Here is a 25,938-nt window from a genome sequence, read left to right on the forward strand (position 1 = left end):
TGAAAGCTGTAAGAATCCGCAATCTGCTGTCTGTTAGCTGGATGCCCAGGAAAGCACAGAGTATAGTCAAAGGCCTGAGAGCCAGAGAGCTGTTGGTGGAGATTTCAGGTCTGAAGGCCAGAGAACCAGGAACCTTAAGGGCAGTAATTCCCAGCTCAAGCAGGTAGAAGGCAAAAATCTACCTTCCTCCAGCTTTTGTTTTTGCCCTATTGGGGCCCTCAATCGATTGGATGTGGGTTACCAATATGGGAGGGTCATCTGCTTCACTCAGTATACCAATTAAAATGCCAATCTCTTCCAGAAATACTTAGAAATAATGCTTAAGGAGTTATCTGCCCCCCCCCCCCGCTGCCACCTGGTCAAGTTGGTGCATAAAGTGAGCAAACCACAAATATGTCTGACCCACAGACAGACAAAGCCACCCACACATGGCTACTGGAGTGGGATTAGTCATAGAGAGGAGGCATCAAGAGGCAAATGGAGAAAACGGAGAGCTTAGGGTCAGAGTGTCAAGTGTAGGGTGAGGAGTTGAGTCTGTTGCTGCCTAACACATCAGCACAAACTCAGAGACTTGAAACAACACCTGTTTATTATGTCACAGGTTAAATGGGCCAGGAAGCTGAGCCCAGCATAGCTGAATCTTCTGCCTAGGATCTCACAAGACTGCAGTCAAGGTGTTTTCTGGGACTGGAGTCTCATCTGAAGTCTGACTGGGGAGGGATTCACCTCCTTGCTCACTCAGATTGCTCGCAGAATTCACTTCTATGTGGCTGGAAGACTGAGAGCTTCACTTCCGGGTGGCCCACTGTGCACTGCCTGGGTAGGGAGGGAGTGGGAGGTGCAGACACGCCCTGGGCGCCTTCCATCTTCTTTCCCACCTTTACCTATGGTAGATAGAGTGTGGGCATATGGACATTGGAATCAGTCACAACTGTCACCTCCCAGACAGTTCTAGGTGAGTTTGCCTTCTAGAAGTTCCAGGAGAATCTACTAACACAGAGGGAATGTGTGACCAGTTCTTAGTTATCCCACCAACTTGAAGTCGGAAAAACTGGGTACTTCATTCATTTGGGGGCCACACTCAGCTCCTAGAGATGCTGCCATTCTTTGCTGTATGGGTCTCCCAACCCAGACAGTCCACCATGTGGCAGCTTCCTTCTTCCACACCAGCACAGGACTGAGAGACTCCCCAAGATAGGTGCTATGTTTTCATGCAATGTAACCATGTCATCCCTTACATCACTGATGGCATTCTATCCACCCCATCACCAGTTAGAAGCAAGTCAAGGACCATGCCTACCCTCAAGAGGAAGGAGTTACACAAAGTCACAAACATCAGCAGGTGGATGATGGATGACCACCTCCAGAACCTGAGATAAGGCTTATCAAAGATTTTCCTGGTGCAGCTGGTGGGCACAGACTCGTGGGATCGGAGAGCTCTGAGGACTCATCTCTCGGTATTTCCCTTTTCCTGGGAGAAAGCAGAAGTCCAGAAAGACTGATACACCTCTGAGTGTACAATGGAGACAGCCTGGAATCCAGACACTCTTACTTCCAAATCCAAACACACTCCACTACCTCTCTCTCTGCTTATTGTCAGGACTTTGGAGCCAAAAGAGATAAATTTAGGCACATTTTGAAACTGCAGCTCAGTGGACATTGAAATTTCTTGGAACACCTACAGAATACATCCCAATCCTTATCATGACAATCAAGGGTCTTTGACCACCTGGTCCTACCAAGCTTTCTGCATCTCACCTCTTGCCATTTCCCCTGCTTCCTAATGTCCCATCACAGAGATCTACTTGACACTTCCTGGTGGAAGTGTCTCCTTTCACATATTCCCCACGAGGAATGCTCTTCATTTCCTACACCTAGAAAATAAACAAAACAAACAGAAAAATAAATATAATTACTTATCCTTGGAGTCCCAGTTCAAATGCCATCTTCTCTGAGAAAGCTCCCTCAATTTTTACAGGCAGGAATAATCACCCCCTCCATTCTGCTCTTAGAATCTTGTGTGCTCTCTGTCACACGCACAGCCCTTGTCACATGTACGATAGTTGTTTTTGAATTCTGTTTCTCCTATGACACTAGAAAGACATGAAACCAATTTGGCTTAAACGAGTCTACTGTGCCAGCTGGCCCTGTCAGAGGCCTCCCGCTGAGCTGACACCAACAAGGCTAATGAAAGTGTTTATTTCAAAGCAGATGTCTCTAGAAGCTCATTGAAAGTCAAGGAAAGGCTAGCTTGATCCCCACTCAATTATTTTTTTTTATTTGACAGGTAGAGTTATAGACAGTGAGAGAGAGACAGAGAGAAAGGCCTTCCTTCCATTGGTTCACTGCCCTAATGGCCGCTACTGCCAGCGCTGCACTGATCTGAAGCCAGGAGCCGGGTGCTTCCTCCCAGTCTCCCATGCAGGTTCAGGGACCCAAGCACTTGGGCCATCCTCCGCTGCCCTCCTGGGCCACAGCAGAGAGCTGGACTTGAAGAGAAGCAACCAGGACAGAATCCGGCGCCCCAGCCGGAACTAGAACCCGGGGTGCCAGCGCCGCAGGCGGGGAATTAGCCTAGTGAGCCATGGCACTGGCCATCCCCACTCAATTATATTCTCCCTTATAGCTCACCTAAACTCAGATCTCACCCAAACTCATTTTGCTCCATTCAGCAAATCAGTCCGATGGAATGGACAGCACTAGATAATCATTTAACAAGGATATTGATGTATACCAAAGACCGGGCCTATCCTAAGAGTTCAGGTTACAGGGAAAAAGACAAGGAAAGGCACAATCAAAAGCCTAGAGGCTTTGAAATAAACAAAAACAAACAAAGAGCCTGATTCAAAGCCAGACCCAGTTACTTACTGGCTCTTTGGTCTTGAGCAAGTTCTTTAACTCTCTGAGCTCACTCTCCTCAGTCAAACTGGGGCTGACCACACCTAGTCCGTAAGGGTCGCTGTGTGGATTACACAAGATGATGTACAAACCTGCTCCATCATGGCAACAAATGTCAGTGCTGTGCTACTTACCCATTGGTGGAGTGCCAATAACACAGGCAATAATGATCGATGCTGTAACAGGTGCAACGTGCCAAGAAAGCACAGTGAATGGAGGCACTTGTTCTACCAAATAGAAATAGAAGGAAAGGAAAGCTTCCAACAGAGGGTGAGCAGGAATTGACCAGGGGACCATCAGAGGGGAAGCAGGAGAGTTCTCCCACACCTCTGCTCCCAGATGAGGTGGCCTCGAGGTCCTGAAGTTAATGGAGAGACAAAATAATCTCTTCCTTCTGTAACAGAGGACTGACATTTCTATTTCTTTGCTGTGCTGGAGAAAGTCCCTTTTCTCTCAACCAGAAATATGAAATAATCCAATTTGCAGCTAAATTAACGCTGAGAATTGAAATGCATTGAATTCCAAAGTTCTGATTCTAAGAAGAATGTCAAACAAGTCTCACCCCCGATGTGTGTGACACATTTTTGAATACATTTTAGAAGGAGTTTGATGCTGTAAAATTGAGACATATGTACATGAGCGTGAAATAGTTGCTGTGGGAACACTTGGAATCTCCAAACATTTTTACTTCCATAATTTCACAACCTCAGTTACTAGAAGGCGAGAACTAGAAGACCACCTGGGGTCCCACGTCCCCATCTCCCTGATGGGGAGGCCAAGACACAGGGAATGACCTGTCCAAGACCTTATGTCCAAGTCTTGGATGTCTGTCAATGGAGTGCTGACCTTCAAATCCTGTGCTCTTTTTTGTCTACCTATTCCATCTGAAGGACTGGTATAATTTAAGGGTTGGGTCTTTGATCTTTTCCAATTGGACACTTTAGTAGTAGATGTTCATTTTGAAGAAAATTCATTTCCTTTGGGTTCAATTGGTTGCTTTTAAAAAGATCAGCACTAACTTGTTATAGCCCACCTCAGGTTCTTTACCATCTCCTTAATAACATCCTGATGGTGATTAAATAGCAGAATAGGAAAGGGATTTTTAGAGGTCTATCTGGCTCAGTTCCCCTTCCACCAGAGAAATCCTGTTCTTGAACATGTCCAGTGACATGCTGCTCCTTTTTCCCAGGAGAAGTTAAGCCCCGTTTGGCCACGGCTCTGAGTTTCATTAGGCAGAACTCTGTTTCCCTGTCTAATCTGTCTGTTAGGAGAAAGCGAAGAGGGCACTCGTAATCCCTTAGTGAGCACCATTCGGGTACCGCGCACATGTTAGGGCTTTGGATACACAAGTATCATTTCACTTGCCTCTTTTAATGTACTGTGGTTACAGGTTGAGTGTCCCTCATCCAGTGTTCTAGATTTTGGAGCTTTTGTATTCAGGACTAGTCGTGTAGACTTTACTGGTTGAGTTGGCCCTAATCCAATAAATCCAAAATCTGAAATTCTCCTAAACTGGAAACTGCTAGAATCACGGTGAAATGCTCAGGCTTTGGAGCATTTCAGATTTTGGATTTTTAGATCAGGGATGTTCAACCTGAATCCCAGTGTAGACTGAAAACCAAATCGTTCAGAGAGTTTCAATGATGTGCCCGAGGTTATCTGTGACAGTGAAAGATTCGGTCCACAGGCCCTCTGGAACACACAGTGGCCTCGTCTCCCCCTGCCTCCTGTCTCGCTCCAGTACAGCCCTTTGAGCGCGCTGCCCTGAAGTTTCCCTTTTAAAATAGAAAGCTCCAGCTTAAATGCCTTCGATGGCTCTTCAGTGCCACTCGAGGTAAATAGTCCAAACTCTCTAGCTTAATAATCAAGACCCTTGACAATCTGGCTCCAGGCAGAATTTGCTGGCTCGCTTTCCCCTACTCTTCCAATACCCACTCGGTTTTCCACGAGGATGCCTGTCTCTTTGCACTGGCTGTCCTTGCTGGCTACATGCCTTCCCCTCTTGCTTTAAGGTCCACTCAAGTGGCACCTCCTTGGTGAAGGCATCCCCAGATTCGCTGGACAGAAGGAACTCCTTTGCATTGTCACGTCCTGTGTGGTTCAAGAGTTTCCAGGACACAGGGATTGCATTTTACTTTTCTTTGCATTCTCTGTTCCTTGCACATAGTAGGTATTCCACGGATATGTGGGGGAAAAGAACTGAGGCTTCACCCTTCCCCATAGTAGCCCTTCAACGATTTGAGGGCCTCACCAAGGCCTTGCCCTATCTCATTCTATTCCTGGTTGTTTTTTCTCTAGGCTGGAGACCCTGACCCTTCCAGCTGTTTCTTGTCAAGTCTGATTTCCAGAAACCTTATCTGCTCATTTGCTTTGGAGTTACGATTTGTCAATATTCCTCTTCTAAAGGACAAAGCTTAATAACCCAGGCAAGCTCTGGCTAGAGCAGAACAAAGAGAAAGAATTCCAGTCTGTGATTTAGAGGGAACCTTACTGTGTGCCAGGAGCCCAGGCCTACCTTATCTTCTCCCCGCCTTCAAGAATCTGATGAGGTAGGTGTTACTTCTCCTGTTTCATAGATGATGATATCAGCCATGTGGCAAGGCACTTGAGAGTTAACTTAAAGCCACAAGCCCAGAGCACAAAGTGAACTTGTGGTCAGCTAGTACCTTTAGATCATTTTTATATCAACTGCTGTCAAGTTAGTATTATTGCTTCCTGTTACCACCTAGTGATAGGCTTAAGGGCAACTGAGGACAAAAAGAATCAGTGCCTTTAGTGGGGTGTGAAAGCACAGAGAAAAGGCATGTTGGATTAATGACCAACTTCCTAACAATAACAACCTTTATCTAGGAGCTCAGACAGAGCCTGGAATTTCTCAGCCACATAGCTTCCTGGAACTATTTTTATTTGGTATTTTACAAGAGGAGCAAGAGCAGAGTGTCTTAGATAAACAGTGAGGCTTGGGCTCAGCATGTCTCTGCAAAAGCACATGCACCAACCGCATCCGAGTCTCCAGTGGGGCCCTGTGTTCCAGGGCAGACCAGAAGGAGGCTGCTGCTGGTCTGTGGCCTGGGCCTGAGAGCGCCCCACTGTGCACACTCATTCCATAAACACTGACTGAGCGCCAGCCATGTTCCAGGCAAGGTCAGAGGGGCTGGGGATATAATGAAGAATAGAGAGGGAGAGAGGGAGTGTTCCAGCCTTCTAGAGCATATAGCAGGGTAAGACAAGCACAGGAGCACACAGGTGAGCATCTTAGTGCAGTGACCAAAGTCTGGGCCCAGGCTACTAGGAGGAATAAGAAGGGGAGCACTTCTCCCCTCCTGGGGTGAGGAGAGAAGATAAAGCATCAGAAGTTCCTGGGAAAGGTAATCTTTTAAAAAATTATTTCTTTATTTGAAAGGCAGAGAGACAGCTGTACAGACATCTTCTATCTGCCAGTTCACTCCTCAAATGCTTGCAACAACCAGGGCTGGGCCAGGTTGAAGTCAGGAACCAGGAGCTCAGTCTATGTCTCTCACGTGTGTGGCAGGGGTCCAAGCGCTTACGCCATCACTGCTGCCTCCCAGGGTGAGCATTAACAGGAAGCTGGAATCAGAAGGGGAGCTGGGAGTGGAACCTTGGTACTTTGATGTGAGATGCAAGTATTCCAAGTTGTGTCTTAACTGCTGTACCAAATGCCTGCCTCCAAGGGAGGGTAACCATAAATGGTAAGTAGGGGTTAATCTGGCGAAGGAGGGAGTAAGAAACAAAAGAAGTTCTACTTTAGGGCAGAACCTTAGCATGAATTTCCCATAAGGTGTGGGAAGAATTCTAACAGCTTAGTCTTTAATTCAAGTACAAGAGGCTGAGGAGATGAACAGGATTATCACTAAGCACCTCTTGTGTGCCAGGCACTGTGATAAACCCTTCGCATACATTATTTCAGATCATCAACTCACTGTGTGACTTTGAGCATGTTTTCGCATCTCTCTGGACCTCGCTAACAAATTGAAGACTCAATAAATTCTAAGCTACCTTCTAATCTCTGCCTCTAATGAAACTGAGTAGAAAGGCATTGGGATCTGCAGCCTATCTGCCATGTTTGCAGGAGTGCTGTGAGGATGATCAAGCATCCAAGTGACAAGCAAAGCATCCAAGAGGATTCTACTAAACTTAGAAACTTGACCAAGCATATCATGTGCGCAGGACTTGGACAAGATGCAGACTGAAATGACTATTTGGCAGGGTGGGCTGTGATGGATGCCATTGGAAAGGATATGATCGTGAGCTGGGGGAGCTCAGAGTCGGGAGAGATCACAGCCAGCTGGAGGGGATGGCGCTTGTGATAGGCACAGGTGCACAGGAGTTGAGGAAGGCTGAGTGTGTATGTGTGGGTGTTCTGCACAAGGGAGGCAGAAAGAGCTGGACAGGTCAACCTCTGTCCATTCGTCCCCACCACCCCCTGCACATCCTCTGCTCCCCCTACTTATGTTCAGGATTCTTTGCTGACAGTGGGGACTCTGCCTGGTTCAGCTGTATCCACACAAAGCCACTTGCCATCTCTTATAGGTGCCCTCAGGTTGCTGGACCTCCTGATACCTCTCAATACAGTGCTCCACTCCCGTAATATGCCAATCAACTTTGCCCACCTATTTCTCAGGGCCCTTCTAAAATGCCATCTGTTTGGGACACATGTTTGGCACAGCAGTTAAGATGCTGCCTGGGACATCTCTATCCTAGATCAGAGTGCTTGGTTCGAGTCCTGACTCCTTTGCTTCCGATCCACTCCCTGCTAATGTACACCCTGGAAGGCAGCAGCTGATGACTCAAGTACTTGAGTTCTTGCCACTCATGTAGGAGACTCAGACTGAGTTCTAGGCTCACGGCTTTGGGCTAGCCCAGCCTTGGCCATTGAGTATTTGGGGTGTGAACCAATGGATGGGCAAGCCCCCCCCCTCACTTTCAAATAATACAACAAACAAAAAGGTAAACATAAAATAAAATGGCATCTTCTCTATGTAACCCTTTCTGAATGTCTTCCAAACACCAGAACATTTGGATTGCATTTCTCTTATAGACACTTGGAATTCTCTGCCTTGTACTATAATACCTGTGCTCACCAGACTGTCAGCTCCTTGAGGAAAAGTGCTGTGCCATGCTGATCTCCCTCCCCAGGGCCTCACACCTGGCAGCACTCAGCAGCTGAGCAGGTGCCATCTCCCCAGAAAACACATGCACCGGGAGCAAAGTGGTTGGAGAGAGTCTCAACGAACTTGCAGTCTGACCACCACTTAAGGAAAGCTGGGATGGTCCTCTGTGCCCTGTGGTTATTGCAGCCATCGTCGTGCTAAACTCAGGCATTTGTTTTGGTGGTGTCAAGTCCACTTCTGGTGCTAACAGAAGACTCTGTTAGCTAATTCCGTTCCCTAACTGTGTCAGGAATGGGAGCCTGAGAACAAAGCTAGGGGTGAAGAGGAAGTGTGTGGAGCAGGTGTAAGTCTAGATGATTGATTCAAAGGAAACCCATCCCAGTGGGTGAGAAGAGTATTATAGAGCCACCATTTGGTCGAGACACATCAGTCTGTGATGCAGCACATTGCCCCTACTTTATGGAGGAGCAAACTCGCAGGAGCTCAGGGGCTCAGAAAGCTGACTATGTTCGAAGAGGGTCATAGGGCTTGTGGCAGAACTGAAACATGAAGTCAAGTCTGACCCTCTCTGCTGTATCATCTCTGCCAATCAACACCCCAGTTGCAGAGGAGGGGACAAGGAATCCAGACTCTCTATGACATTCAGGTTCTTGGGGAAGTAGATCGGAACATTTCCAATTCTTCTGCTGATTTAAAATTTAGTATTCACATGAGAGCTGTTTGACTCACCCGTTGAATGATCTTAGGCAGCCTTGGAAGAATAAAAACTGGCCAACAGCCAGAAGAAGGTGTGAGAGGAAACAGCAAAATCCATTGGCCACGGAGAGCACTTACGTGTGTTAGTAACCCCAGCCCCAGTCCTCACCACACACACGTTCTTAAAGCACCACAAGCCATTGCTTCTATTTCCTGCACTAGCTGCTTATCCTGGGTCACCGAAAACACAGTCAAAGTAAAATACTGTTCCCTCTATTATCAGTGACAGAATAATCGCTCCTTTTTGCTATCTTTTATGCAAGGCCCTGCCAGGTTCAATTCCATAATGTAGTATACGAAACAGCAGCTCTGGAGGTTTCTAGCATTCCTTCTTAAAAACATACATCCTGGTTAATTTGCCTATCTTCTTCCTTCTCCATGGCTTCTGTACTTCTTGGCTTTCCTCCATCTGTGACTTTTCCCAAACCATATTCTTCTCTTCATGTGAATTTTGTTTAATTTTTATTTATTTATTTGGAAAGCAGAGAGACAGATAAACAGAAATCTCACATCTGAAGGTTTGTTCCCCAAATGGCTGCAATAACTGGATTTGGGCCAGGCTGAAGGCAGGAGTCCAGAACTCAGTCTGGGTCTTCCAGGTGAGTGGCAGAGTCCCAGGTGCTTGCGAAATCACTTGCTGTCTCCCCAGGTGTGCACCAAGCACTCCAATGTGAGATGCAGGCATACTCAGTGGCGTCTGAATTGCTATGCCAAATACCCACCCTGGCCCTTGGTCTTTAACATTTTTCCAGATCTTTTTTAAAAATTTAGTTCATGATATATAGGAAATGCTGTTCCCAGAGCTGTGAAATAAAATGAGCTGAAAGTGAACTGTACAAGGAAACTACAATCTAACTTGAAATACAACAATTGTGATTTATCTTTCATCATACAGAGATGCTTACCAGGTCCTGGTTGGGAAGAGAGCAATCGACTCTTCTTGAGACATGTCAGAGAAGCTTTGAGCTGGATCTAAAAAAGAAACAGGAATCCTCAAAATGATGCATACATTCTAATTTGATTTGCCTTTTTATTCATTTTTAAATCTTTGACACATAAGTGTACATATTTATGGGGAACAGTAGAGGAAGCAGATAGCATACATCATGTGTAGCAAGCTTGCAAGACTCTCCTTCCCACCAGACCTTGGTGGAGACACTGTGTGAACCAGGTTCATGATCTCAAGAAGCTTTCAGCCCAGAAAAGGAGTTTAGAAGTGTACCCCCATAATGGCAGCACAAGGTCTATTATGCCACGGACAGAGTTACAGAACAAATCACCAAGGAAGTTGGCAGAGAAATGTTTAAGAGAACATTTCTCACTGACCATAGAGTAGGCAGAGGTCTAAGATAGCCCCCAAGATTCCAGCCCCGTGTTGTCCAGCTCCTGTGGAATCCCTGAACAGCGACTATGATGAATTTACCCTCGCAGGTTGGTTATACCATGTGGCACAGTTGACTTTCAAGGAGGGAGACTTAAGTTCAAGTGGGCCTGACTTAATTATAAGTCTTGTAGAAGTTCACTGTTCTCTGACTCGTTGAAGAAGGGAAATCAGAGAGAGCCAAACAATGAGAAGGATTTAATAAGAGAGCGATTCTCTGTTGGCAAACAGAGCACAAGGCAAGGACCGGAGAGTGGTCCCCAGTTGACAGCTTATAAGACAATGGGGATCTCACTCCTGCACACAGGGAAACGAATTCGACCGACAACCTAAAGGAGCTTAGGGTAGACATTTCCCTCATCAAGCCTCCAGAGACCTTAATTTCAGCCACACCATGCAAAATTTCTGGCCAGTGGAACTAAGCAGGCCAACATATGTTCTCTTAAGATGCTCAGTTTGTAGTAATTTATTAAGCAATAATAGAAAATCAATATAAGGGGGCAGGCATTTGGCCCAGTAGTTAAGTCACAGATGAAGACTCCTGCACTTCACCGGTTTGACACCCAGTTGAGGCAGCAGTGATGGCTCAAATAGTTGGATTTTTGCTGCCAACATGTGAGAGCTGGATTGAATTCCCAGCTCCCAGCCCAGTCCTTGCCCAGTCTCATTCTTTGTAGGCATTTGGGAACCAGCAGATGGGAGCACTCATTCTCTCTTTCTTTCCTTGTCCCCCACATCTGTCTTGCTCTGTCTCTCAAATAAGCAAGAATTTTAAGTTTTAATGTGTTAAAACCTTTTAATTAGTATGTTCATATAAGTTAATGTTTCTTTTTTTAAAAAAGGCAAAAATATAAGCACTAATAACACTGTACTTTCATGGTTGTAACATTTTTCCCAATTATGGGCTCTTTACACTCAGGCTACATCTAATGATCCTTGAAACCTTGGGGACACACACACACACACACACAGGCAAAACACAAGTATTCACCAAAATCCCATTGATTTTTATGAAAGCTTAAATGAGACACAAGGACCTGATCAGGACTTGGGTATACTTTCTGTTTCCTTTTCCCAAAGATGGTCAGACTAACACTGAGCCCAGGGACTGGACACAAGGATGCAACACCCTCAGTCTAATACTTCCAGGTCTATTCAGGAGGAAGGCAGGAAACCCAACCTCAACTGCCCCAATGCTGGCATAGGTGGATGTTCTTCCAGGGAGCACTGTTAGAGACATCGTTAATCAGGACACCCCTGTGTGACCTGAGAGCCACCATGTTCTAAAGGATACCCACACACCCACCACCCCAGCCCAGCATGGGTCTCAGGATTTACACTTCACTGTAAAACTTTAGCTGTAGGTGAAAGACAAATATAAGTATTTTTGAGCATCCAAAAGAGAAGGTAAAAATCTCTTAACTTCATTAATTCATACTTATTTCTTGCATTTTTTTTTTTTTTGACAGGCAGAGTGGACAGTGAGAGAAAGAGACAGAAAGGTCTTCCTTTTCCATTGGTTCACCCCCCAGTGGCCGCTGCAGCTGATGCACCGTGCTGATCCAAAGCCAGGAGCCAGGTGCTTCTCCTGGTCTTCCATGTGGGCGCAGGGCCCAAGGACTTGGGCCATCCTCCACTGCACTCCCGGGCCACAGCAGAGAGCTGGACTGGAAGAGGAGCAACCAGGACAGAATCCGGCGCCCCAACCGGGACTAGAACCCAAGGTGACGGAGCCGCAGGTGGAGGATTAGCCTATTGAGCCACAGCGCCGGCCTATATCTTGCATTTTTAAAATATGAAACAAGAAGAAACACAATGAACTTCGTGTATCTTCCACTTTGCCCACAAATAGTTAAAATCCTGTATCCCCTTCCCTAACAACACTCCCAATCCCAAAACCCTAGCGTTAACCACTATTCTGACTTTGGTGCATACTGTTTTCATGCATGTCTTTATATTTTTACTACATGTGAGTTCCTCAATAAAACTGATTCTCTTGCTTGTTTCTCACTAAGAAAAGGTATCGGTGTTTGGCACAGCAGCTTAAGTTGCCCATTGGGACATCTGCATCCCACATCAGAGTAGCTCTTTCAAGTCTTGGCTACTCTGCTTCAGATCTAGCCTTCTGCTAAGGTGTATCCTGGCAGGAACAGGTGATAACTCAAGTACTTGGGCCCCTGCCACCCATTAGACACAGATTGAGTTCTGGGTTCCTGGCCTCAGCCTGGCCCAGTCTCAACTGTTGAGGGCATTTGGGGACTGAACAAGTTGGATGGAATATCTTGGTCTCTCTTTAAGTAAAATAAAAATTAAAAATTAAAACAAGTCACTGTATATGAGTGGCACCATACTGCTTATATCTTTTTGTTGAATCTTGTTTCTAGATATTTTTCATGTTATTACATGTAGTTTGAGATTAGAGGTTGACAAATTTTTCTGGAAACAAACAGATAGTAAATATTTTAGATTTTGCTGGACATAAGGTCCATTGTAGCACAAAGACAGCCACAGGAAGCCTGGCTGTTTAACAATAAAACTTTGTCATGTAATTTCCATGCCATGAAATACTGCTCTTTTTTTTCAACCATTTAAAATAAAACTATTTTAGCTCCTTGACCAAAAACAAACAGAAGAGGGGGCAGATTTGGCTCAAGGGCCACTGTCAATACTGTTCCAGCTAATTCATTTTTGTTGTTACATAATATTGTATGCATATTCATTCAGAAAATATTTACTAAGCTTCTATCAAGTGCTGCTGTAGAACAGACACTGATCTTGCTTTTAAGTAATTTACTGGGTGAGTAGGAAGAGAACACATGTTAGCCAATAATGCGGCAGACGTGATGAAGACCCTAGGAGAGAACCGTATGACGCGCTCCCAGCAGTCGGGGCAGGAGCTCTCCTTTCACACTGACACAGTGGCTGAGGAAGCAGGTTCTGGAGCGGGGCTCCTTGGGCTCCTCTTCTTTTTCCACCATTTCCCAGCTATGTGACTTTGGACAAGTTCCTTTACCTTCCTGTGCCTGGTTTTCTTATGTGTAAAATGCAGTTCATAATAATACCTCCTAGGTAGGTTTGTTGTGAAAATTGTCACAAGAATAATGCACATAGAGCACCTAGAAGAATGTCTGGTTCATAGCAAGCATCGTGCTCAGATCCATGTTAGTTTTTATTATTCAAGCTGGATGTCATGAGAGACTTCATGAAGGCATATTAAATCAGTTTTTTTTTTTTTTAAGTAGGATTCAGACATACAGAAGTGGAGAGGAAGGCATTCTATGAAGAGAGAACCATATATGGAAAAGCTCAGAGCAGCACAGGACAAACACAGGAAACTACAAGTGAATCAAAAGGTAAGTAAAGGAGAATAGAGAGGAATGCATTCAAGAAGAACAGTTGTGGCCAAACCATGGAAAGCCTTGATGGAAAGCCTTGAATGCAAGGCCAAGGCTAAGGAGTTTGAACTTTGTCCTGTAGGTGAGGACTCGGGAGACACGATGCTTCCAGGATCTGTCAGCCATGGGAAAGAAGTTGGAGGGAAGGGTCAAGAGTTTCGGTTACATCTCCCACTGCTTGGGAAGTGACCTTTAGGAGGCCAAACGCTGTTTGGTTTGGAAACTGGATGTGGAGGAGGGCAGGGAGACATTTTAAAAAGGACTACCAAAGCTTTTGGCCTGCGTGACTGAGAGTGTATGACCCAATTAGCGGAAACGGGGAGCACAGATAGAGAGGGTTTGGGATGGAAAGGCATGATTTTGATTTTTAACCTTTGAAGTCTGAGGCCTCCATGTGGAGTTGTCTAATGGAAGTGGAGCTGAGAACAAGTAAGCCTAGAGAGAAGGCGAATGATACCGGCTACATGCTTGGGATCCTTTCAATGGCTCCGGAGCTTATGCTCAGCCCCAGGAAGAACCTGAAAGCAGAGGAGTGGAGGCCAACCCCGCAGCTCATAACCAACTGCAGCTAGTCTTCCCAGCGCTCTGAGACAGTCCTTCAGACCCTTACTCGGAGGCTGCTCCATGGGATTCCACTAAACCTGCATTCTTTACTTTCTTGGCGTTAGCAATGTGGAAGCAGGGGGCAGGCATAATGCCAGCAGAAACTTCATGAAGTCATCGTGAGAACTCCAAAAACACAGGTGGAATACAGGTAGCTCTTCCCTTCTCAATAGCCCAAGAGGATTTCTTAGTAAGAAAGCCTGGTTGTTACTGGTTCATGTGCATAATAAGTTAAAAAAATACTACATTTTATTCTAAATCTATTCACCTGCTATACATACTATAAAATATTTTTTAAAGATTTGTTTATTTGAAAGGCAGAGTTACAGAGAGGCAGAGGCAGAGGGAGGGAGGGAGAGAGAGAGAGAGAGAGAGAGAGAGAGAGAGAGGTCTTCCATCTGCTGGTTCACTCTCCAAGTAGCCTCAATGGCCAGAACCAAGCTGATCCGAAGCCAGGAGACAGGAGCTTCTTTTGAGTCTCCCACATGGGTGCAGGGGCCCAAGGTCTTCAGCCATCTTCTACTGCTTTCCCTCACCATAGCAGTAAGCTGGATCAGAAGTGACACGGGGCTGGCGCTATGTCATAGTGGTTAAAAGCCGACACCTGCAGTGCTGGCATCCCATATGGGCGTCGGTTCAAGTCCCTGCTGCTCCTCTTCCAGTCCAGATCCCTGCACCCACGTGGGAGACCTGTAAGAAGCTCCTGGCTCCTGGCTTCGGACTGACATGGCTCCAGCCGCTGTGGCCAATTGGGGAGTGAACCAGCGGATGGAAGACCTCTCTTTCTCTCTGCCTCTCCCTCTCTCTCTGTGTAACACTGACTTTCAAATAAATAAATAAATCTTTAAAACAAAACAAAACAAAAAGAAGTGAAGCAGCCAGGACTTGAGACGGCACCCATATGGGATGCCAGCACTGCAGGCAATGGCTTTACCCACTACACCAAATTAATATGTTCCATCTTAATGGAACAAAACCTCAGCTCTTGGAAGATCTCCAAAGAAAGTTTTCCAGACAAAAGATGTTCTTTTTTTTTTTAAAGAGTTATTTATTTATTTATTTATTTATTTTGACAGGCAGAGTGGACAGTGAGAGAGAGAGACAGAAAGAGAAAGGTCTTCCTTTGCCGTTGGTCTACCCTCCAATGGCTGCTGCGGCCAGCGCACCGCGCTGATCTGATGACGGGAGCCAGGTGCTTATCCTGGTCTCCCATGGGGTGCAGGGCCCAAGCACCTGGGCCATCCTCCACTGCACTCCCTGGCCACAGCAGAGAGCTGGCCTGGAAGAGGGGCAACCAGGACAGAATCCGGCGCCCCAACCAGGACTAGAACCCGGTGTGCTGGCGCCGCAAGGCGGAGGATTAGCCTAGTGAGCTGTGGCGCCGGCCTATTTATTTATTTTAAGTCAGAGTTATACAGAGAGAGAAACAGAGGCAGAGAGAAAGAGAGAGAGAGAATGAGAGAGGTCTTCCATCCGCTGGTTCACTCCCCAAAAGGCCGCAACGCCCGGAACTGCACCAATCCGAAGCCAGGAGCCAGGAGCTTCTTCTGGGTCTCCCACACGGGTGCAGGGGCCCAAGGACTTGGGCCATCCTCCACTGCTTTCCCAGGTCACAGCAGAGAGCTGGATTGGAAGAGAAGCAGCTGGGACTCGATCTGGCGCCCATACGGGATGCAGGTACTGCAGGCAGCGTCCTTACCCGCTATGCCACAGCGCTGGCCCAGAAGAGGTTTTGATACCACGGCTGTCTTCTCACTTCCCTCAATACAGTATGTAAGGCCTTGGCCCACCCTCTGCAGGACTCCCAGGACCACCTTGCAGATGCTGGTAACTGGCCACCCTCCTCCCATCAGCCTCCCCGACTTGACTGCTTCTCAGAGGAGGGGTCACAGCCTGCGGAGGGTCAGAAACAGCCACCAACAGCATCCACAAAAGCAGCAGGAGAATCCTCGCTCCACGGGGCAGAGTGGAACAGAACAGGACACCTGCCCGGGTGCTGCTCAGGTGGCGAAGCAACACCGGATGGGAATAAAAGGCCGTAGTCTGGGCCCCCGCTTACCAGCCCTGCACTTCCAAGTGTCTGTCCCTTGGCCTGGAAAGCCAGTGCCAGTTAATTCACCCTCAGGGCATAGCTTGGGCCTTGCAAACTTCTGAAGTGCAAATCTGATTAAGTTATTTCCCTACTTAAAACTCTTCAAAAGCTTCTTAGAACTTACAGGGAGTATCCAGAAACCTTTTGCTATCGGGACGCCTTTCCACTCCAAAACTTACACCAACAAAGCTATTACATGGAAATATTTTTTTAATGGAAAATAGCCACATTTTCTAAATAAAAAATTTAAAGAGTGGTGTTTTAACATTTGTGCAAATCTGTTTGAATGTCTGGCTTAGCAGGAGACAGCTGGATTCTAAAATCTGATTCTGCACTTACTCTGTGGCCGCGATCACGTCTATGACAAACCTCATGCACATTCATGAGAGAATGAGTGAAAAAAAAATTAGCGTTGCTAGGAAGATACTCTTGAGTTCACTGGTCCCTGAGCAGATCTCAGGGACACGCACGGTGGAAAACCCACAGCAAGGACCTCTTTCCTGGATAACTCCTTCCCCGAGTTAGCGCAGCACCGGCACCCTGTCCGGGTCTCCCCGAGCCTGCCGCCCCGGCCCCGGGAGCCGGCCAGCCCTCCCTCCGCCTGGCTGGCTGGTTCAGGAGCCGACTCGGACGGGATGGCTCGGAGGTGCCTCCCCTGACTCACCCCGGCAGGGTCAGTTCTCCCTGCGGGCAGAGCACCGGCTGCAGCCATCCAGGCGGGCCAGGAACCCCACTCGGTCATCCACCAGCTCGTTACTGCCAGCGTGACGTGGCTGTTAGCAACGAGCCCGAGCGGCACCGAAGGAACCGGTGCATTCCGGCCCACCGGGGCTCACTGCTGACGGGACGCGCCGCCCGAGCCACCGACGCCGTCTGGAATCCACCAGATCCTGGACGGTTCCGCAAGCACTAGCGGATCGTTTCGCACCGGCCTTCCGCTTCCGTGTCCCCGCGTTAGACAAGAAGGCCGCGGAGCGGAGGTGCGAAGCCAGGCGCCAAGGTCGCCGCACGGCCAGCTGAGGGGGCTGGGCTGGGGGGCCGGGGGTCGCCGACGCAGCGCCGCTCCTCCGCCGGCCGTCGCAGACCCCCGCTCCACCCCCTGCTCGCCAGGCCTCCAGCCCCGCCCCCGCGCGCGAGCCCCACGGCCGAGGCGCGCGCCACCTCGCGGCGGGAGGTGCGGGGCGGGGCCGGGCTACCCCCGCCCCCTGCCCCAGCCTCCGCCGTCGCCTCGGTGGAGCCCCCAGCCGCCCGCAGCCCGCCGCCGTCCGGAGCCGTCCGCCGCCCCCCGCCCGCGCCCTCGCCTTCCCCCCTTCCCTGCGCCGCGGAAACATGGCGGCGGGAAGGGAGTGAACCGCCCCGCGCCCCGCGCCGCCGCCGCCGCAGGTAAGCGCCTCACGGCCGCCCGCTGGGGCACCCGCGCCTGGAGGGGCCGCCCGGGGCTGAGGCGGCGGCGGGACCTGCGCTGCCGCGGCGCCCGCCCCCAGGCCGGGGCTGTCAGTCTGTCGGGCCAGCTGGCCTTCTTGGGGGGGTGCGCCGCTCCGCCACCCTTCCCCGGCAGTGTCAGCCGGCCCGAGTCCCGGCGGCCTGCTCGGCGCTGGCGTGGGGCGGAGGGGTCCAGCGCCCGGCCATGGCCCTGACGCGGCAGGCGCGCCGGGGGCCTCGTGGGGGTTCGCTCGGTCCGGGCGGGCGCGGCCGCGGTGGGCCCGGGGAGCTCGGTGTTGTGGGGTCCGCGCGCGGCCAGCGGGGCCAACCCAGAGCGAAAGGTGAGCCGGAGCCCAGGTCCCGGGTCCGGGCGGGCGAGGACCGAGGGGTCTGGGGCGCCAGGGCGGAGCTGTCAGCAGCGGGCGCTGCGCTGGGACAACTCAGGTGTCACCTGCCCCGAGTCCCGTTGGAAACGGGCGAGGAGAGCCCGTTGCAAACCTCAGGGGCGGGTGGGAGCAGCCCGTGGTCTGGATGCGGGCACAGCTGTGGGCAAGGAGTCGGGTGAACCCCAGGACATCGCCACCGGAAGGGAACTGAAAGTCTTGTAGGGTCCCTCCCATCCCGTGCCGGAGTGTCTGAAAATGCCCCAGTTCTGCCCTGATGACGCGACGACCCCGCGTTTGGAAACATCTCTTCCCGATATGCCCCGTTCCGCGCCTGCACGGATGTGGTTGTAGAGGTCTTTCCTAGTTGTTCTCTCTTACGAGCGAGCGGCTGTGACGATCTCTGAAGGTAGTGACCATGACCCCTGCACTCCCACCGAGCCGTCAATTCCTGCTCCTTCCGCTGTTTCTCCTTGTTTCTCGCGCTGTGGTTCTCCGATTTGTTCTCTGGAGGAGCTGCGGTGTGCCCGCACCTCCTTTAAAGGAGAGCAGGGAAACAATACCTAGTAAGTTTCTCCTAGTAGCGCCTGGCTACTGACCTGCTTAGGTGAAAAGTACTCTCTTCCTCCTCTCCGTGCTGTGTTTTGAACTTCTAAAAAAAAAAAAGTGTCGTGTTTGTTGAAGCAGACTAAAAGAGGTGCTATTTGTGGAAATCTGGTTTTTCTCCTTTCAAAAATATCAGTAAGAACCTTATTAAATGAATTAATAACGTATATCAAAGGGTATTAAAGTGTCATGTGCCCTGTAAACAGAGGAGCGTATTATTTTTACTCTGAAAAGAATTGGGCAATTTAATATTTGGTTGGAAAGGGAAGTGGTTTATTACATTGAACGCTTTGCTGTTTTTCTAACTGCCAGTGGAAGGCCAAACTTGAAAGGTATATACTTTCTATTCTTCACTTACCAGCGTTATTTTTTATTTTATTTTTTAAAATCACTTAGCCTTGATAGTGTAAAGTTTTAAAAAGGATCTTTTACCTAATTCCTAAACCCCTGCCTAAGCCACCCTGCAGGTTACTTTTTTAAGCCCAGTGGAGATGTGATACTTTGTAGATAAGCTACTAAACTCTTGTGGAAGCTTCACTTTTTTTTATAAAGTAGGCAAGCACATACCAGCAGTCAGAATTGGTTTATCTTTCTTCTCATGCCCCCATTTTAAAAATTGGTCAGTGGCTTTGAAGTTTGTAGACTGTATGTCAAGTTTTGATTTCTAATGTTCGTGCAAATGCTCTTTCCTATTTATGTAAGTTGGGTGAAAATTTGTGTAGCACTATTCTCGATAGAACTGTCCAGATGTAGAAAAGGCTCTGGTTCTTGCCTTCAAAATACTTGGCATTAAAGATAGGAATCTCTCTGGTGAGAATATTCCACTGAAAATGTAAACTTTGTATGTTCTGACTTTTAAACTTCTGTGCCTACTGTGTGTTAGTCACTGTCTGTGTAATGTGCTTGACATTGTGGAGCTGGTAAATTAGATGCTTGAATAGGTCTTCTTGGAGTAAACGGTAAAAGCTGTGCTTGTGATGCTGTGATTGCCTGACACTGAGGCTGCAGACTAGTAGAAGAGTCAAGGCAAGGCTGTGAGGAAAAGATGATACCTGACCCAGATCTTTTGTTAGTTTGTTTTTTATTTATATAAGGTGAACATGTTTCACATATACAGATTTAGGAGCATAGTGATATTCCCACCCTACCCTCCTGCCTCCTTCTTTTCTTACTCTTTCTTTTAATCTTTATGATCCAAATCTTGTAAGGAGTCAGTTAGGTAAAGACAAGCAGGAAGTGTGCTTCAAACAGAAAACAACTTGAATAAAAGCATCATTGTGAGAGAAGGAATTGCTTGCCCTGAGAACTACAGTTTCGGACTGCTAAGGATAGGACAATAAAGATGTATGTGTATTGAAATTAAGGCATGATTTTTGAGAAATCACTGAAAGATTTCTATTAGAAATTATTGAAGTAACATTTAAAAACCTAGAGAATGAATTTGAGGAAATCTATAAGACTTTATGACTGGATGCACAGGTGAGAGAATAAGGAGCCTGATGTGATGCTCTGGGTTTTGGCTTGGGTGGTTAGGGGGATAGCGGTGACATTAACTGAGAAAGGAAACTAGATAAGTTCAGTTTTAGACTTGAAGATATTATGATTTCTGGAGTTAGATGTGTGAGCAAATGTAGTAATTATAAGCTGGAAGAAAAAGATATTATGGTCAGGAAGTGCAATATTATTATCATTAATGTGTAAAGTTTTCTGATGTGGGACTGTTCTGGATGACAGCTATGTGTGGGTAGCAGAGATGAAGGTCCCTGAAGCTCAGTATGACAAGGAATGTGAGGCTAGCGTATATTGAATAAGTCATCCATGTGGATGGTGTATGATTTAGGATGATAGGATATGGGGAAGAGGAAGATTGTGACCCAGGTGCAGTAAAGATAGGTGATTAATCAAGACGGTGATAGATGGCAGATGAGGAGGAAGGTTAGCGAGTGATAGAGCCAGATGGTGCAAACCTCAGAGGAGGAGGGTTTTTTAAACATGAGAATAGAAGAGTAATGATTTTTGACTTTTCCTTCCTGGAAGCAGGGTTCTAATCTCTTCATCTTCATTCAGGGCTTATATTAATTATTCTGTTTGCTCTGAAGAGTCTTGTTATTCTTGGGAAGTGGGAGTCCAGATACCTCATATTGAATCCTTTATGCTAATACTTAATGATAAAAGGTAGTGGACAATATTTTTTCCTTTGAGATTAGTGGGAGGATAGGAAATAATTAGATAAAGCAGTGAGTATATACTCATGATTTCTGGGCGGAGTATAGTAGAAAGAGCCTAGGCTGTGGAGTTAGACCAAAAGTCGGACTTAGACTCTGTCACTTACTAGTATGATGACTGTATACAAACAGCCTCTGCAAACTTCAGTATCCTATCTGTAAAAACTTCCTACCTCATAGAGTGTTGCAGAGATTACATTTTGTATGTATAGATAAATACCTATACATATATATGTATTACATCTATATGTATTACATATAATATCCATCACTAGAAAAAGCGAATGGCACTTTACAGATGCAAAATAAACATTAATTCTCTTCTACCTTCCTTTAAGGGTCTTATGTTCTGGTAGCAGAAATGAAACTTTCTTGAAGAGATTTAAATTACCTCTAAGGGAGGTAAAAACAAAGTGATAACAGCAATTCAGGAGAGGGAACCATCATTTCTCAATGTTTGGAGACAAAGCTAGGCTTCACATTCAGGAGGAGTTCCTTGGGAGCCTTGGAGAACAAATTTCAATAAGTACTGATTTAGTTAAGATACAAAGTAAAGATAGTATAGAGTATGTATTTTAAAAATTAATAGCTGCAGAGTTGGCGCTGTGGAGCAGCAGGTTAAAGCTCTGGCCTGAAGTGCCAGCATTCCATATGGGCGCCGGTTCTAGTCCCAGCAACTCTACTTCCAATCCAGCTCTCTGCTATGGCCTGGGAAAGCAGCAGAAGATGGCCCAAGTCCTTGGGTTCCTGCACCCATGTGGGAGACCTGGAAGAATCTCCTGGCTCCTGGCTTCAGATCAGCACAGCTCCAGCCATTGCAGCCATCTGGGGAGTGAACCAGTGGATGGAAGACCTTTCTCTCTCTGTCTCTGCTTCTCTCTGTAACTCTGTCTTTCAAATAAATAAAATAAATCTTAAAAAAAATTAATAGCTGCCATAGGTTTGGGTATCATATTTGTGTAAGTCAGTAGAGGTTTATGTGGCAAGAGAGATTGACTAAAGCCATAGTACTAAAAACTCAGAAGTGCAGTATGGAACTGATTCTAGATGTGCTAGAAAACAATAGATTATATATTCTCTCTCCATATGCCAGTTTACTGTAAGTTAATTTATAGACATTAATTAATAAACTTCAGATTCTTGTTTGAAGTAAACCATGTAAGAAATTCCACATTTGAAAATGAGTTCCTATGTGGGCCAATTTTAGGTTACAAGATTAATCACTAAGATTTGTTTTATAGTTTTAATCTTTGCAATATCTGTCTTTGATAGATAAGAATGGTAAAGTTGAAAAACATACAAGATCTCACTGGTGGAAAATGAGCAATTTCATATTAAGCCATTTTCCTTCTACTGAACTGATTTAGATTTGAAAAGAAATCTAGGTTCTTCAGTGTCACTAAAAATTAACTGTCCATGGGGCATATAGGAGCTTAATATATCTAATTTAAAATACTTTCACTGAAACAAAATATTAATTGTACAGCTCTAGCCACTTTTACTTTCTGAGCCTCACTTCATTTACAAAATAAAGATGTAAAATTTAAGGTAGAATGTGTAAGGTTGGTCACACACTAGGTCTCAAATGTTGAGTCCCTCCATTGCCATCTGTAAAGGACACCTTTGTTAAGGCTTTAGTGCTAATTTTTCTATCTATAATCATCAAGGAAGTATTGAAACTAATTATTTTGGTAACTTTATGGCCAGATAAGCCCACCAAGTCTTAACATCTTTGTTCCAGCCTCTAGTCATCTGTCTTTGTACTGTTATTCTTGTGCTGATCACACTTTTGCTTCTTCTCTTCCGACTTGTGTTTTCAGCCTCCATTTGTTCTCTCAAATTCCTGTTTCCTACACTGTTAACCATTTTACTGGATGTGTTTTATGTGTCCTGGACTAAAATGGAAGCTATGACTCCTTGCTGAGCCATGGAGAGCACATTTCTTGATCTGTAGTCCTCTTGAATGGATGCAGCTCATTTTTTTATACCCTTCCTATCCCAGAGGAAAGAAGTAAGGATAGCTTTTTCTAGATAATTGCTTTTTCTTTTTTAAGATATATTTTTATTTTTATTTGAAAGACAGAATTACAGAGAGAGATAGAGATATAGGTCTTCTATCCACTGGTTCACTCCCCTAATGGCCAAAACGGCTAGAGCAGAGCTGATCTGAGCCAGTAACTTCTGGGTCTCCCACGTGGGTGCAGGGGCTCAAGCACTTGGACCATTTTTTACTGCTTTCCCAGGTCATTGGAGGAAGCTGGATCAGAAGTAGAGCAGCAGGGGCATGAACCAGCACCCATATGAGATGCTGGTGTTGCAGACGGTGGCTATGTCTGCTATGCCACAGTGCTGGCTGGCCACAGGGTAGACCGATTCTAATTATTTCTTTGCTGAAAGTATTATAAACTTATTATCAGCAGGTTTTTGTGTTGAGCAACATTGTGTTGAGCATAAACTTTGCAGTAGACGCACAGAAGTCAGATAAGTAGGAAATAGCACTGTGCAAGCAGTATAGTCTACTGAGGAAGACAAAATGGGAATTACGTTCAATGTAGAACATTTCTAGAATAATGATAGATGTGATATGTTAGAATATCTGCATATTTGTTATCGTCTGAATTGTGTCCCCCTAAAAATCATATGATGAGGTTCTAACCTCCATTACTGCAGAATGTGATTGTATGTGGAGATGGGGCCTTTAAAGGGGGTAATTAGAGTAAAATGAGGTCATATTGGTGGGCCCTAATTCAGTATAACTGAAGTCCTTGTAAGACGAGAATAAGACACAGACACACAGAAAGACTGTGTGAATTCAGAGGAAGAGAGGGAGGGAGGTTTGGAAGAAGAGAATATCGTGTTCTTAGACTACAAATCATATTGCATTAATTAAAATTAAAAGTGAAAAAAGAATATATGAATAAGTGGACCCTCGAGATACACACACACACACATATATATAACTGTAATCATGGCAAGCAGTCTATACTCACAAGGAGAGTGGTTTTTCTGTTTACTACTTGTTGAAGTCTTTATTTAGTGGAGGCTTAAGCTTGTAATTATAAAGAAAAATGAAAGTGTCATTGTAAAAATTAAAAATAAGAAAAGGAGGACGTGTGAGAGTAAGGGAGCATGGGAAGTATCTTTATGCTCTTAAAGCTGTATATATGAGATATATGAAGTTTGTTCCCTTTTTATAAATAAAAAATTAAAAACAAACACTAAAAACAAAACAAAATTTAAAAAAAGAAGAAGAAGATATATATAAACCAAGGAAAGAGGCCTCAAAACTCAATCTGCCGACACCTTGATCTTGCCTTCCAGCCTTCAGAATTGTAGTGAGATGAATTTCTGCTGTTTCAGCCACGCAACCTGTAGTATTTGTTACAGCAGCCCTAGCAAACTAATGGAATATCCATTTCAGAGGAGTTAATATCTAGTTTCAGGAACAGTGTAGGTAGCATTGAGGAGACAGAGCATGGGGAAGGGTAGATAATCATAGTTCCAGAGTATTGAGAGGGTGTTGTCACATGCATATTTCCTATTTAATTTGAAATGCATAATAATACTGTAAGGCAGGATGCCAGATCATTCATTGTAAACCCTAATTACTGTGATAAAGCACTGAGGTGCAGATGGAATAAGTGATGTAATCAGATTGTATACAACTAGTAAACATCAAAATGATTCCTCAAGACCAGTCTTCTAACTACAAATTCTGTGCTTTGTCCAGAATGACTCATTGCTTCTTTTGACCTCCTTTAAAAAAAATATTTGTACTGTTTGAACCTCTTGCTGGTTCTGCTGCAAGTCATCATTTATTACTTTTAAGTTTTTTGAAGCGTATAAAAGCTACTGCATTATCTTTCCCTTCTGTATTTACTGTATATATTATAATTGTTTACTTTTTAAATTAAAGCTTATACTTATTGTGTATTCATTATAACCACTATGTCTGTTGCTCATTGGCTTTTTATGAGCACATTTCCAAGTGTTTTCCTATTTATTATAATTGCTTTACATTCATGCTTACATAGATTTTCCCCCCAGGGCATTCAAACATGATGGGAATAAGGCTGTTTTGGCCATTATGTTCTGTTAAATATAATACAAAATATAAGAACCAACATATTTATTTTTGAAAATGTTTAAGAAGAGAGAACAGACAACCATTTGATTAGATGATTTAGAACTTTAGACTTCCAATCCCAATTTTTGTGGTCTCCTGCTGGGTCTCCAGTTGCCTCCAGGGTCTACCAGGAACTCTCCAAGCCTTATTAAATTTATGCTTTAAGAACGAATTTGGGCCGGCGCCATGGCTCACTTGGATAATCCTCCGCCTGTGGCGCCAGCACCCCGGGGTTCTAGTCCCGGTTGGGGTGCCGGATTCTGTCCCAGTTGCTCCTCTTCCAGTCCAGCTCTCTGCTGTGGCCCGGGAAAGCAGTGGAGGATGGCCCAACTACTTGGGCCCTGCACCCACGTGGGAGACCAGGAGGAAGCACCTGGCTCCTGGCTTTGGATCAGCACAGCGTGCTGGCCGTAATAGCCATTAGGGGAATGAACCAACGGAAGGAAAACCTTTCTCTCTGTCTCTCACTGTCTATAACTCTACCTATCAAATAAAAAAAAAAAAGGAATTTGAGGGGCTGGCGCTGTGGCGCAGTGGATTAACACCCTGGCCTTGAGCACAGGCATCCCATATGGGTGCCGGTTCGAGACCCAGCTGCTCTACTTCCTATCCAGCTCTCTGCTATGGCATGGGAAAGAAGTAGAAGATAGTCCTTGGGCCCCTGCACCTGCGTGGGAGACCCAGAGGAAGCTCCTGGCTTCGGATCAGTGCAGCTCCGGCCATTGCAGCCAACTGGGGAGCGAGCCATCGGATGGAAGCCTCCCCCACCCCACCTCCCCTCTCTCTGTGTAACACTGACTTTCAAATAAATAAATAAATCTTTAAAAAAAGGAATTTGAGAGTACAAAATTTATTTATTTATTTTTATTTAATGAACATAAATTTCCAAATTACAGCTTATGGATTACAATAGATTCCC

At 46.0% G+C, this 25,938-nt stretch overlaps 1 protein-coding gene and 1 long non-coding RNA gene across 24 annotated transcripts in view; one reads left to right on the forward strand and one right to left on the reverse strand.

Moving 5' to 3' along the window:
• Nucleotides 1-568: 568 nt before the first annotated feature.
• Nucleotides 569-17,379, reverse strand: LOC127493626 (uncharacterized). Of its 2 annotated transcripts, none has more exons than XR_007924088.2 (4): nucleotides 16,922-17,379; nucleotides 9,692-9,758; nucleotides 1,759-1,874; nucleotides 569-884 (listed from the first exon to the last, which is right to left on the reverse strand). It is a non-coding gene; the product is annotated as an uncharacterized lncRNA (long non-coding RNA). The 2 variants fall into 2 exon arrangements; XR_007924089.2 differs by having other exon boundaries at nucleotides 1,301-1,874.
• Nucleotides 17,380-17,476: 97 nt separating this feature from the next.
• The window catches only part of SCMH1 (Scm polycomb group protein homolog 1), a 232,472-nt gene continuing 224,010 nt past the window's right edge, over nucleotides 17,477-25,938 (forward strand). For 17 of the 22 annotated variants that reach the window (XM_070078662.1, XM_070078671.1, XM_070078660.1 and 14 more), the window contains exon 1: nucleotides 17,503-17,640. The gene's annotated coding sequence lies outside the window, so the exon portion shown is untranslated. Of the gene's footprint in view, nucleotides 17,641-25,938 lie in introns of all 22 variants that reach the window. The other 5 variants (XM_051857880.2, XM_051857886.2, XM_051857882.2 and 2 more) reach the window with 5 other exon arrangements.

The sequence above is a fragment of the Oryctolagus cuniculus genome, chromosome 7, assembly GCF_964237555.1.
Source record: "Oryctolagus cuniculus chromosome 7, mOryCun1.1, whole genome shotgun sequence".
NCBI classification, from domain to species: domain Eukaryota; kingdom Metazoa; phylum Chordata; class Mammalia; order Lagomorpha; family Leporidae; genus Oryctolagus; species Oryctolagus cuniculus.